The 12,556-nt window shown below is 45.9% G+C and overlaps 1 non-coding gene across 1 annotated transcript; it reads left to right on the forward strand.

Annotated features, from left to right (window-relative positions):
• Positions 1–12,127: 12,127 nt before the first annotated feature.
• On the forward strand, positions 12,128–12,234 carry LOC133807802 (small nucleolar RNA R71). Its single transcript, XR_009879694.1, has one exon. It is a non-coding gene; the product is annotated as a small nucleolar RNA R71 (small nucleolar RNA).
• Positions 12,235–12,556: the final 322 nt, after the last annotated feature.

Raw genomic sequence — 12,556 nt, forward strand, 5'->3', positions numbered from 1 at the left:
TTGTGCGAAAGAGGAGAACTCTTGAGGCCGCCAGGGATCCCATTGCTGAGCGAGCCGCGTCGGGGCCAGCAGCCGGCCCCACCGGCCAAGATAACCCATATCCTTTTAGGGATTTATATAGGGCTATGGCCGACCTTAGGCTAGTTAGGTTTAACCCCAACCAGCTCATACACCATAACCCTGATGACCCAGATCACAATATCACCTTGCTCCAGTGTGTTGACCACTTGGTTCTCCGGTATGATATGGTCCATCCTAGGGGGACCGTAATGGAGGACAATAACCTGTCCTTTAGGTCGACCTTCTTTGAAGAGTATGGAACCAACCTTAGGTCGTGGCTGTCCCTTCTCTAAGGTGTTGTAGCCCCAGGACTTAGGCAATACGTAGAGGAGTCCAGCCCCGAGGTAGAGTCTAACCCAGAACCTCCTTTAATCCAAGAGGTGTTTGACTTAGACTCTCCTTCCCCCGTAGCAGCTCCGAGGCCGGAGGTCGTGGAAATAGACTTCTCCTCTAGCTTGGAGGGTAAGATATTGTGATTCTTTGTATGTACTTTCCTTGCAAACCGATGAGTATGCATGTATATCTAACATATTTTCCTTTCTTTATCAGTTGAGGAGATGGAACAACGAGGGGAAATCGACATCCGGTTGATGTTCCAGGAGGGGAGATCTAGCGTTGGCCCCCTGGTCAAGAAATTCAACCCATGTCGAAGAATACTCCTCCGGCCGCGGCTGCTTCCAAATCCCCGGCTAAAGTGACAGGCACGAGCTCGGGAACTGCACCTGTCGCCCCTATGGAGAAGAGGGGTCTGGTCGCACCCCCTCCTCGCCTTCTCCCAACTCTTGCTCAGGACTAGGTAGCACCAACTGGTCCCCCGGCTCCAGCGATCCCTTCTGCTTCCGTCCGCATTCCTGTCAACCCCCATGACCTGGAGCAAATTCCTGACACTTTTCGGGGGACAGTCTATGGGAGGGAAAACTATGCGGTGGAACATTTTTACAAGGCCAAGCCCAACGACCTGAGGGCGATCGAGGACATCATGGAGTCAGCCCTGGTAATGAACCTCATGGTAAGAACTTGTCTTGACCTGATTTTTATTATTCTCCTTGGTATGCGCCTAACTATTTCTTTGCTTCTTTCCAGGCGGCCCTGGCTCAACATCGTAGCATATCTCAGGCAAGGGCTAGGAATGATGAACTCCAGGCCAAGTTGGCTGTGGCCCAAGATGCTCTCGCCGGTTCTAAATAGAGTGAGCAGAATGCCAAAGTAGCCTTGGCGGCAACCCAGGTGAGTGAACAGGCAGCAAAGGCTGCCTTAACCACTGCTGAGGAAGGCGAGCAGGCAGTGAAGGCAGTCTCGGTAGCCCTTCAGGCTGAGCTCGAGGGGGCTAAGGAAAAACAGCTGGAAGTCGAGGCAGCCCTTCTGCTGGGCCGTCAATCAGGATGGAAACTTCTCCTTTATGGCCGATGCGTGGGGGCACTACCTTGAGAAGTTCAAGGTTCAGCTACAATAGGAGCTGTAGGTACCGACAGAGACTGGGGAGACCTCTGCTGCGGGCGAGCAGGAGACTGAGGAGGTGACGTCCTCAGAGCGGCCTAGGGGGGCTTAGAATTTTTGTATTGTTATTTTTATTAGCTTTTATTTGTAAATGCTAAGCACGAGGTTATTCTCCTTGAGACAATTTGTACATTCACTTCAGTTATCCAAGCTTACTTGTTTTCCAATCTCTCGTCCTTTATGATGTGCTAGGCAGAAACTTAGATCGCGTTAGTTTTGTCGACACCTCGTGCTTTTTAGAAAAAACAATAGTTAATCAATTTATCCAACTTCTAAGTTTTGGAACCTGGCCTTGTCAAAGATATTTAATTTTTTAAACTTAGTTTGTGTTAGTTTTATCGACACCCCGTGTATTTTAGAAAAAACACTGGTTAATCAATTTAACCAACTTCTATGTTTTGGAACCTGGTCGTGTCCTGGATATTTAATTTTAAAAACTTAGTTCGCGTTAGTTTTATCGACACCCCGAGTTTTTTTCAGAAAAAACACTGGTTAATCAATTTAACCAACTTCTAAGTCTTGGAACCTTGTCGTGTCCTGGATATATATTTTTAAAAACTTATTTCGCATTAGTTAAATCGACACCCCATGTTTTTTTTAGAAAAAACACTAGTTAATTAATTTAACCAACTTCTAAGTTTTGGAACCTGGTCGTGTCCAGGATATTTAATTTTAAAAACTTAGTTCGCGTTAGTTTTATCGACACCCTGTGTTTTTTTAGAAAAAACACTGGTTAATCAATTTAACCAACTTCTAAGTTTTGGAACTTGGTCATCGGGTGATCTGCCCCCCAAGTAATCAGGAAGTGGACTTGCTGGGTTACTTTGAACTAACATACAAACGAAACTGTACACAGACACAAATGAAACCATACACATCATCATTCATTTTTTTTTATAATTAATTGGCTTTTATATGCAAGCCTTACAAAGACAAGAGGTTTGATTACTGATAATACTTTCTCAAATGTATAGCATTACAGGTCCATGGTATAATTTCTCCATTAAGCCGGGCCAATTTGAAAGTAACTTCCTGTACGATTTCGATGATCTGATAGGGCCCTTCCCAGCTCGGGCCTAAGGCACCAACTTTGGGGTCCTTCGCCGCTAGAAACACCCTTCGGAGTATCGGGTCTCCTAATTCAAAGACACGTTTCTTAACCTTTGAATTAAAGTAACGGGTCATTTTCTGTTGATAATGCGCAAGCCGTAGCTATGAATCTTCTCGCTTTTCTTCAATCAGGTCGAGGGGCGCGCTGAGCAATTTGTCATTCCACTCCTGGCTGAAGGTTTGGATCCTGTGCGTGGCTATCATTGTTTCGAGAGGAAGGACAACCTCACTTCTAAAAGTCAAGGAAAAAGGGGTGTGCCCCGTCGAAGTTCAGTGTGAGGTCTGGTACGCCCATAGCACCTGCGGGAGCTACTCGGGCCAAACTCCCTTCGCCTTGTCCAGCCTCTTCTTAAGGCTTTCCTTGAGTGTCTTGTTCACAACTTCGACTTGCCCATTAGCATGTCAGTAGGCCATAGAGGAAAAACTCTTAATTATGTCCTGTCTTCCACAAAATTCGGTGAAGAGGTCGCTATCGAATTGGGTTCCATTGTCTAACACGATCTTCCTTGGCAGTCTGAACTGACAGACGATATTCCTAACCACAATATCAAGACTCTCTTTGACGTTATTGGTGCCAGGGGCTCCGCTTCTGCCCATTTCGTGAAATAGTCAACGACCACTACTCCATAGCGAACTCCTGATTTTCCCGTGGGCAGGGCTCCAATTAAGTCAATTCCCCAGATTGTGAATGGCCATAGGGACGAGATCATCTTCAGCTCGATAGGTGGAGCTCGGGCGATCATGGCAAACCGTTGGCACTTGTCACATTTTCTTATGTAGGAAATTGAGTCCTTTGATAGAGTGGGCCAATAATATCCTTGCCTCCCAGCGTGATCTCCACAAAATCCTTCATGCACCTCCTGCAAAATAGTTTTAGCCTCCTCTGGCAGAACAACATCGCAGAAGAGGCAGAGAGAGGCCACGCCGGTATAATGTTCCGTCTATGACTGTATACCTCGGAGCTTGATAGAGTATCTTCCTCGCGTCATTTCGCTCATCGGGTAACTTCCTTGTTGTAAGGTACTCGACTATGGGAGTCATCCAGGTTGGCATGGCATCGATCATCTCGATCTCCCTTGTATCTTCTACCACGCTTGGTCTTTCCAAGAATTCCACTGGTATCATGCTCAAGGTCTCGGCTTCCTTGGAGGTGGTGAGTTTTCCTAGAGCGTCATCATTGGCGTTCTGCTCATGTGGGATCTGCCCGATTAGGTTGTAATCAAATTCGGACAGTTCCTTCTTCACCTTGCCCAGGTAGGGCGCCATCTTGGTTCCCCGCACTTGGTATTCCCCTAATACTTGGTTTACAACGAGCTGGGAATCTCTGTAGCACTAGATGGCCCTACCCTTCAGCTCCGTGGCCAATCTAAGCCCCTCCAATAGGGCTTCGTATTCAGCCTCGTTGTTGGATTCCTCGAATCTGAACCGTAACGCGAAGTGGAAAAGATGTCCCTCTGGGAATATCAAAATGATTCCAGCTCCAGACCCATTCTCATTAGATGAACCATCCACAAAGACTCTCCACAACACCTGCACCGGTTCTTCCCCAGATTCCTCTTGGAATCCAGTGCATTCGGCCATGAAATCAGCTAGGGCTTTGCTTTTGATTGCAGTCTGTGGTACGTACAATATTTCGAATTGGCTGAGCTTGATGGCCCATTTCAAAAGACCTCCCGAAGCCTCAGGTTTCTATAGTACCTATCTTAAAGGTTGATCAGTCATGACATGGATTTAATGGGACTGGAAATACGGCCTAAGCTTTCTGGAGGCCATGATAAGGCATAAATCCATTTTTTCCATTAACGGATACCGCGATTTAGCTCTGAGAAGCCTTTTGCTAATGTAATAGACTGGCTTCTGAGCCCGATCCTCTTCCCAGACTAGCAAGGCGCTAGCCGCGTCTTTCGTAACAACTAAGTAAAGAAAAAGAGGCTCTCCTGTCGTTGGCTTAGACAACACTGGCGGCTCGGTTAAATGTGTTTTTAGGTCGAGGAAGGCCCGCTCACATTCTTCAGTCTATTCAAACTTTTTATTCCCTCAAAGCAGGTTATAGAATGGCAACCACTTGTCGGTAGACTTGGAAATGAACCAATTAAGGGCTTCCACCCTTCCTGTCAGACTATGGATGTCTTTTTGCGACTGGGGTGATGGCATTTCGAGTAGCGATCTGATTTTTTCAGGGTTCGCCTCTATCCCCCTAATGTTGACTATGAAGCCCATAAATTTTCCTGACGCCACCCCATAGGTACATTTTTGGGGATTCAACCTCATACCATACTTCCTTAGGATCTCAAAACATTCCCTCAGATCGGGAACATGGTCATGAGCAGTTTTTGACTTGACCAACATGACGTCAAGATACACTTCAATGTTTTTCCCGATCTGATTAGCAAACATTCTGTTGACCAATCTTTGATATGTAGCTCCTGCATTCTTCAGCCGGAATGGCATGACTTTGTAACAATAAACATTGGTTGGAGTCATGAAGCTGGTATGCTCCTAGTCCGCGGTATTCATAGCGATCTGGTTATAACCAGAGTACGCATCCATGAAGGACATGAGCTCGTGCCCTATTGTGGCGTCCACCAGCTGGTCAATTCTTGGTAAGGGGAAGAAATCCTTGGGACATGCTTTATTCAGGTCAGAGAAGTAGATGCAGGTCCGCCATTTTTCGTTAGGTTTTGGGTCTAGAACAGGATTGGCAACCCAAATGGGGTATTTTCCTTACAAATAAAGCCGCATTTTAAAATTCGAGCGACTTCCTCTTCCAGAGATGCAGCTCGGGTCGTGCCCAGACGCCTCTGTTTCTGCAACTTCACAAGCATGCTTTTTTCCATGTTGAGCATATGCATGATGATGCTCGGGCTGATCCCTACCATGTATTCATGAGACCAGGCAAAAAATTCTAGATTTCCTTGCAGAAACTTTAGCAGCTCCGCCTTTCTCTCATCACCAAGGTTTTTCCCAAGCCTAACCACCCTCGAAGGGTCTTTAGGATCGACGTTTACCTCTTTGAGCTCTTCGATAGCGTGGAGCTCGGACCTATCTTCTCTGATTCTAGGGTCGATATCATCACTCACGGTGGTACCTGCATCGTCGGCTGGCTAAGATTCCTTTATCCTAGGGCCAGTTCTCACTTTCTGGGGTTCCTCGCTTTCGCCCAGAATGGCCATCGTCTGCTGCCCGGGTTCTGATTTTCCCTTCATGGAAATTCTATATAATTCCCTGGCGGCGAGCTAATCGCCTCGGACCATACATATCCGCGTAGAGGAGGGGAATTTGATTGGGAGATGGCGGATAGAAGTTATGGCTTTAAATGCCGTCAACGTAGGCCGACCCAAAATTGCATTGTACGCAGTGGGACAATCGATGACCACAAACTCGAGGAGCTTGGAGACAGTTCGGGGTCCCTCTCCCATGGTTATTACTAACTCAATTGTTCCTATCGCTGCCGACCCTTTGCCAGAAAACCCATACAACATGATGGAGGTCGCCTTCAACTCGGTTACCGATAGCCCCATTTTTTCTAGCATGGACTGAAAGAACAAGTTCACTGAACTCCCATTATCAACTAGTATCCTCCTAACTCTCCGATTGGCGAGCTGGGCGGTTATGACTAGAGGACCGTTATCCAGGAACTGGACATGATTAGCATCTTCTTCTGTAAAACCGATTGGCTGTCTCTTGAATCGCATCTGTTTAATTATGTGCTACTCTGGGACAAACTCGACTCCATTATGAGATCTCAATTCGTTGATGTATCTCTTATGGGAAACTTTGCTCGAGCCTGGCAGATGAGGGCCTCCAGAAATGGTGGTTATCTCTTCTCCTATTATTGGAGGAGGGATGTCCTGACCCACTTGGGCTCCAGTCGGATTTTTTGGGACTTCAAGAGCTGATTAAATGTCTTGCTTGGCGGGTGGATTAGGAGTGACCTGATTCCGGGCATAATGAGCTAGGGGTCCGGCCCGACTGAGTGTCTCGATCTAATCCCTCAGATGCCTACAATCGTCGGTCTTATGACCGATGTCGTTGTGGAATCGACAGAATTTGAAAGGGTATCTCTTTGCCTTCTGATTCTTCAAGGTCTCTGATCTTTTCTTGGGAAGACGCGCACAATTTGCTAGGAAAATGCGCTCTCTAGTTTTTGTGAGGTCGGTATAAGCCGCATAGACCGGTTTGAACTTTTCCACGGGCTTTTTCTTCTTTGGACCGTGCTGGCCACCCTCACCACTTCCCTTTCTCTTGCTTCCTCCCCCTTAGTAATTATGGGGAACGGTTTGAGTCATTGCTACGACGTCCGTTTCCGCTCCAGCAGGCTTGTCAAAGATTTGGCCGGTTCCCGTGACTAATGCTCGCGCTTCTTCCAAGTTTATCCATCTTTGGGCCTTGTTCAAGAATTCATCCACGGTGCTGACACCTTTCCTCTGGATTTCTTTCCACAGATCGGCCCCAACAAGGATTCCAGTTCTCATAGCCATGAGTTTCGTAGTCTCGTCCGCATCTCTAGCTCGGGCCGCAACGTTGGCGAACCTGCTCAGATAACCCTTTAAGCGTTCTCCAGGCTGTTGCTTCACGTTTGCCAGGGAATCTGCCTTAATACGAACTGCTTGAGTGGCTCAGAATGTCCTCTTGAAATTGGCAGAGAAACTCTTCCACAAGCTCATAGAATGTTTCTTATCTTGCTTGAACCTTTGTCTAGCTGGCCCGATCAGAGTCGAAGGGAATACTAGGCATCTAAGCTCGGGTCCGATATCATGGGCCATCATCAGGATGTTGAAAATCCCCAAGTTATCTGACGTATCTCCGTCCCCATCGAATTTGGATAGATGGGGCATCTTGAAACCCAGCACGTACGCCGTTGCTGTGATGTTGGGGGCAAAAACTCGAGCTCGTCCCCCTAGTCGTATTCATCTTTTCCCTTCTCTAATAGGAGCCTCTTCACTAGTTCCTCCATCTGAGCTAACCTTTCAAGGGTTTGCTCTTTGAGCCCTGGGTTGTTCTCGGCCAGTTCAATTGCTCTCGTCCCATTGTACGCGTTAGGCGGTTTATTGTCCCTCCAAGCTTGAGCTTGGTTTGCTGGGACATTCCCGCTGTCACGTATTTTGGAAGGACCATCCTCTCGGAGAGCATGACTTTCATTTTTGGTCGTCTCTCCCCTGTGCGAGTTGAGGCGATCTCAAAGGTCGATTCGCGGGGCAGGATGAGGGCTTTGTGCTGAACTTAGATGATTTCTTAGGTCTCCACTAGAACTTCCACTTCGGTGGCTTTCGGTCCAATAGCTCCCATTGGAAAAGCTCAGAGCCTACTGTCGAGGGTGAGGATCTGGGACATTTCCGTGTGCTCGCGGGTGATGAGCCAGAACGGCAGGAGGAAGATTCCATATGCAGGAATGTCTCGAGTAGGATGAGGAGGAGATGGATATCTTATCGGGGAAGGAGGATGTAACGCCCTGGATAGCCAAGACCGTTACACTGTGTGTTTATAAAGTGCTAAACTTGCTAATCAAGTCATTTAATTGGAAACGTGTCATCGAAACTATAGAGGAACTAGGGTTAAAACGTTTTGGTCTCAAAAGTCGCATTTTCATTAAGTAACATTATCTGTTTACGCGGGATCCCAAAAATATTAAGTATAAAGACCATTTACAAAAGTCATAAGGTTTAGATACAATAACAAGCCATATTTAGGCAAAACAGACAGTTAGGTAATCCCTATCCTGATCCACTCCTCGACCATGGCGATCAAACAGCTGGCTATGTACATTCAACCCCGCAGCCCTCCAACTCAGGATTGGTCCAGCTTGCCCTTGCCTTTACCTGCACCACGTAGCACCCGTGAGCCAAGGCCCAGCAAGAAAACACAACAACAGAGCATAAGCAATCAACAGACAAATCAATATCTCATATTGCATCACATAATCTCAACCATATAACCATTCAGTATAATCAAGTATTCCACATACTAAACATATCAACTCATATCATTTATAGTTCCCAAACGATAACTAGGGCTAGCGCCCTCAAGCCGCTCCCTCCGTTATCCCACTGACTCCGGCCTGCTTAAACCGAGCTTAGTGAATATGAAGTTGTCCTCGGCTACCAGTGGCCAAGTCGCGCCCTGTGCGCAAATATAGTGTACGGCGCCCTTAGGCTGCTTTTACATGTCCCATGGCATAATACCATCAATGACACGATACAAATATCGGGAGCACTTAGTCCCAGCACAAACATGTAACCGGGTGCAGTTTTCTTACCTTTCGATACGCTAGCTTTGATCACTCGACTCCTTGAGCATGATCCCCCTCGAGCCCTAGTGCTTACCTAAACACAACCATAGGCCAAAGTCATCATCAAACCTCTAGTCCAAAACCTAGCCTCAGGGCTAATCCTTAGCCCCCGGGAAGTCCTAGTTCCACCAAACAAGGTGGTGGAATCAAACCCCAAACCCTAGGTCAAAAGCCCTTGCAAACAACCCTAAAATCCCCTTCAGAAGATGGGGTAGCGCTACGGCGCTCATGGGAGGGCGCTACATCGCTACAAGCAGAAGCAAAAACCCATCAGCAAGCTTGGCCTAGCGCTACAGTTCCCAAAGGCTAGCGCTGTAGCGCTAGTCACAGACAGGCCAACTCCGAGTTTTCCCTTCCTGCGATTTCCTCGAACCAACCTCAACCAAAACTCTTCCAAATCTTTCCCAACCTTAAAAACAACCTTATGACCATACTCCACTCATCCCAAGCACCCCAAATACCTAGAACTCAAGCACATGCATCCCCAAACTCAGAATTCACCATAGCCACTACTAGACATTAAAACTCAGAAGAAACCAGTTGAACATCAAAGTTAGAGCTTAGAATTTATACCTTTGATGGAGCTTCGACCCCAAGTTGTCTCTAGACCTCCTTGACTTGCTTCTCCTCAACCCTTGGCTCCAACTTCTCGAGAATTCCCCATCAACACAGCTTAGATATCTTTGCAAAATACCAAAACCAGAACTGAAGGAACTTACAGAATTTTACCTCAAGTGTTGATGACCTCTTGATAAACCTCTGCCAATTCCTCAAACCTAGCTTAGGATCCTTGATGCTCAGTCTATCCCAGCTCTCCTCTGAGGTTTGCTCCAAGAAAATCCCAGAAAAGTGGTGAGAGAACCACAAACCGACCCAAGAAAGTGCAACTCTGTTTTTTTTTCCTTCCTTTTCTCTTTTCTTTCTTTTTCCTTCCTTTCTCTCTTTCAGACTTCAATAACTTTCTACAATTCCCACTAACATAAAGCCTCAGCATATTTATCCCTTACATGCCAAATGACCTTAATGCCCTCCCCTTTATGTCTAATCCTTTAGTCCACTTAAGGGCATTCTAGTCATTTTACCCAATTCCCGCTAACTCCTCAAGTGTCTCTAATATTTCTTGCTTAACTCCCGATACTTAATTAATCGCCAATAATATTCCTCAATGTCAAGATAGACTATAGTATATTCACTAAATTCCCATTTATACCCCTGAGCTCACCCCGAGCCGGGTATATAACCCCGCCATGACTTTTTCGCTACTTTGCTCACTAGGATCGTCTCGAGTCACAAATCACAGATATATCCACATAATAATGTGGTCTCGACAATTATCACATATATCAATACAGTTATGCCCATAATGGCCAAAATTACGATTATGCCCTTTTAACCTAATCAGGGCCTACATGCATACTAATACACATAGTCGTGCATCTCAAATATTCAAATAGTCATATAACATGGTTTAAATCATAATCATGCATCTTAATCATTAAAGTCACACATAATTCCCATTATGCCCTCCAGGCACACTAATCGAGGCCCTTAAGCCTTATTAGCAAATTTGGGTCGTTACAGAGGATGTCTGATTGGGGACGCAATTCTAGTTCTGTCAGGTCGGACCAAACTAGCACGCTGTCTCTCTACTCCAGTGCATCCAGCCCTCTGCATCTGGCGATCCCATCGCTGCGCGGGGGGGCTAGATGCAGTAGGTTGGCCACGCGAGCTCCCCCCGGATCTCCTCCTTGAACCATCACGGGCTCTCCAGGGTGCATTCGATGGTGGAGCCAAACTTGGGGTTAAAGTTCTGACTGACCGGTTGACTCATTGATGGACCCTGGGAAAATAATCAAACATAGTTTCCTGGTGATGGAGCGACATGGGCGCAGAACTCGGGGTTGAGGTTCTAACCGATCGACCGGACCTGGGCTGACTATCCCAGCGAGAATTGTGAGTCCTGCTTTGCCTCTTTCCGACTTTAACGTCGGTCGCAAGAGGGGATAGCCGGGCCAATACTTTCTCGATTTGCTTATTTGCTTTGGCTAGATGGCTCCTAAACTGCATGTTGTACATTTCCACTGCCGTCAGGTAACCCGGGTTCGTATTTGGCGGTAGGGGCGCTGAACTCCCGGTGTTGTCATTGCCCATTGGCTGTTTCCCCGATCGTTGCTGGATCTCCACGTCTTGTTTGTTGGATACAGTGGTATGGTGAGCCTCTGGCCCCCCATGTTGATCTGCCTCAATACCATGTCTCAAACGAATGACCACCATGATAACAATTTTGTGATAGCACTAATCTAAATCCTCTCAATGAAAGCACCAAACTGTTGACGCGGTTTTTCGCCAACAGTCAATTATATGAAAAACTAGGATGGAGTAGTGCTTGATGATAAACCGTAATAAGAAAATGATAATACTCAAGGATGTTGGAAGCCAACTACAAAGAAAAATGATCACTCCTTTTTACGTGGTTCGGAGGTTAAAGTCCCCCTAGTCCACGAGTCTATGTTATTGATCTATCTCTTGCTATTTTTACAAAGTATTTGCATTACAGAAAGAATCCAACCCCTTGCACTACCCGGATCCTGGTCTTTATTGGAGAATGATCTCTGGGTAGGTATTGGGGTCATCTCGTGATCTCTTGATCCTTCACATTATTTCTACGACATTGATGATTAACATCTAAATTTTACACTGAGGTGTGGTCTAATCAATCAGATAAAAAAGGTAATGGGCCGCTTGGCCTTAATGAAGCGTGTGATATCTGATCACGCACGTTTAAATTCCGTGTCTAGGAATTTGGGAATTAAACAGACACGTGATGTCTGTTATAGGTACGTTTATATTGCATGGTCAACTTTACAAAGATCTTGGGGTATGTTAGGTCTCTGATGTACCACGAGCTTAATTTAAAGCTAGCTCGTGTCTTTTTTTGCCATGTTTATACAATGGTTCCAGGTGATAAGCTGCTAAAGGATTCATCAACTCGAGCTATTTGTTTATGGGATCGTACCAAATTTCCCTGGATGAATGGTGAACACGTGGCACATTGGTTATGGATTTTGTTAGTTTGCTTTGCCCGAGCTGCCTCAACAAAGTACTTGTTGATATTCAAGGCGTACACCTCCCAAACCATTGTAAAAAGTATGAACTAATAGCCATTTCTCTATAACATGATGTGGGCATCTCCTTTGCAATTCCTTAAATCATTCACATGCATCATACAAAGACTCCCCTTCGATTTGATGGAAGTTGTTAATCTCTCCTCTAATTCCAGCTGACTTAGCATGAGGAAAATATTTACCAAGAAACTTCTGAGCCAAATCTTCCCAATTAAGTATAGAATTGGCTTGTAACAAATTCAACCAACTCTTAGCTCTGTCCCTTAGTGAAAATGGGAATTTTCTCAATCGTACAACATCATTATTCACCCCCATTCATTTTAAATGCCGCACATAACTCCAAAAATTTTGTGATATGTAGATTTGGGTCCTCATTCGGTAACCCCCCAAATTGTACACAATTTTGCACCATTTGAATATTTGAGTGTTTGATCTCCAAATTATTAGCCTCAATAGTTGGAGGATGAATGCTTGA

Source organism: Humulus lupulus, chromosome X, assembly GCF_963169125.1.
Source record: "Humulus lupulus chromosome X, drHumLupu1.1, whole genome shotgun sequence".
NCBI lineage: Eukaryota > Viridiplantae > Streptophyta > Magnoliopsida > Rosales > Cannabaceae > Humulus > Humulus lupulus.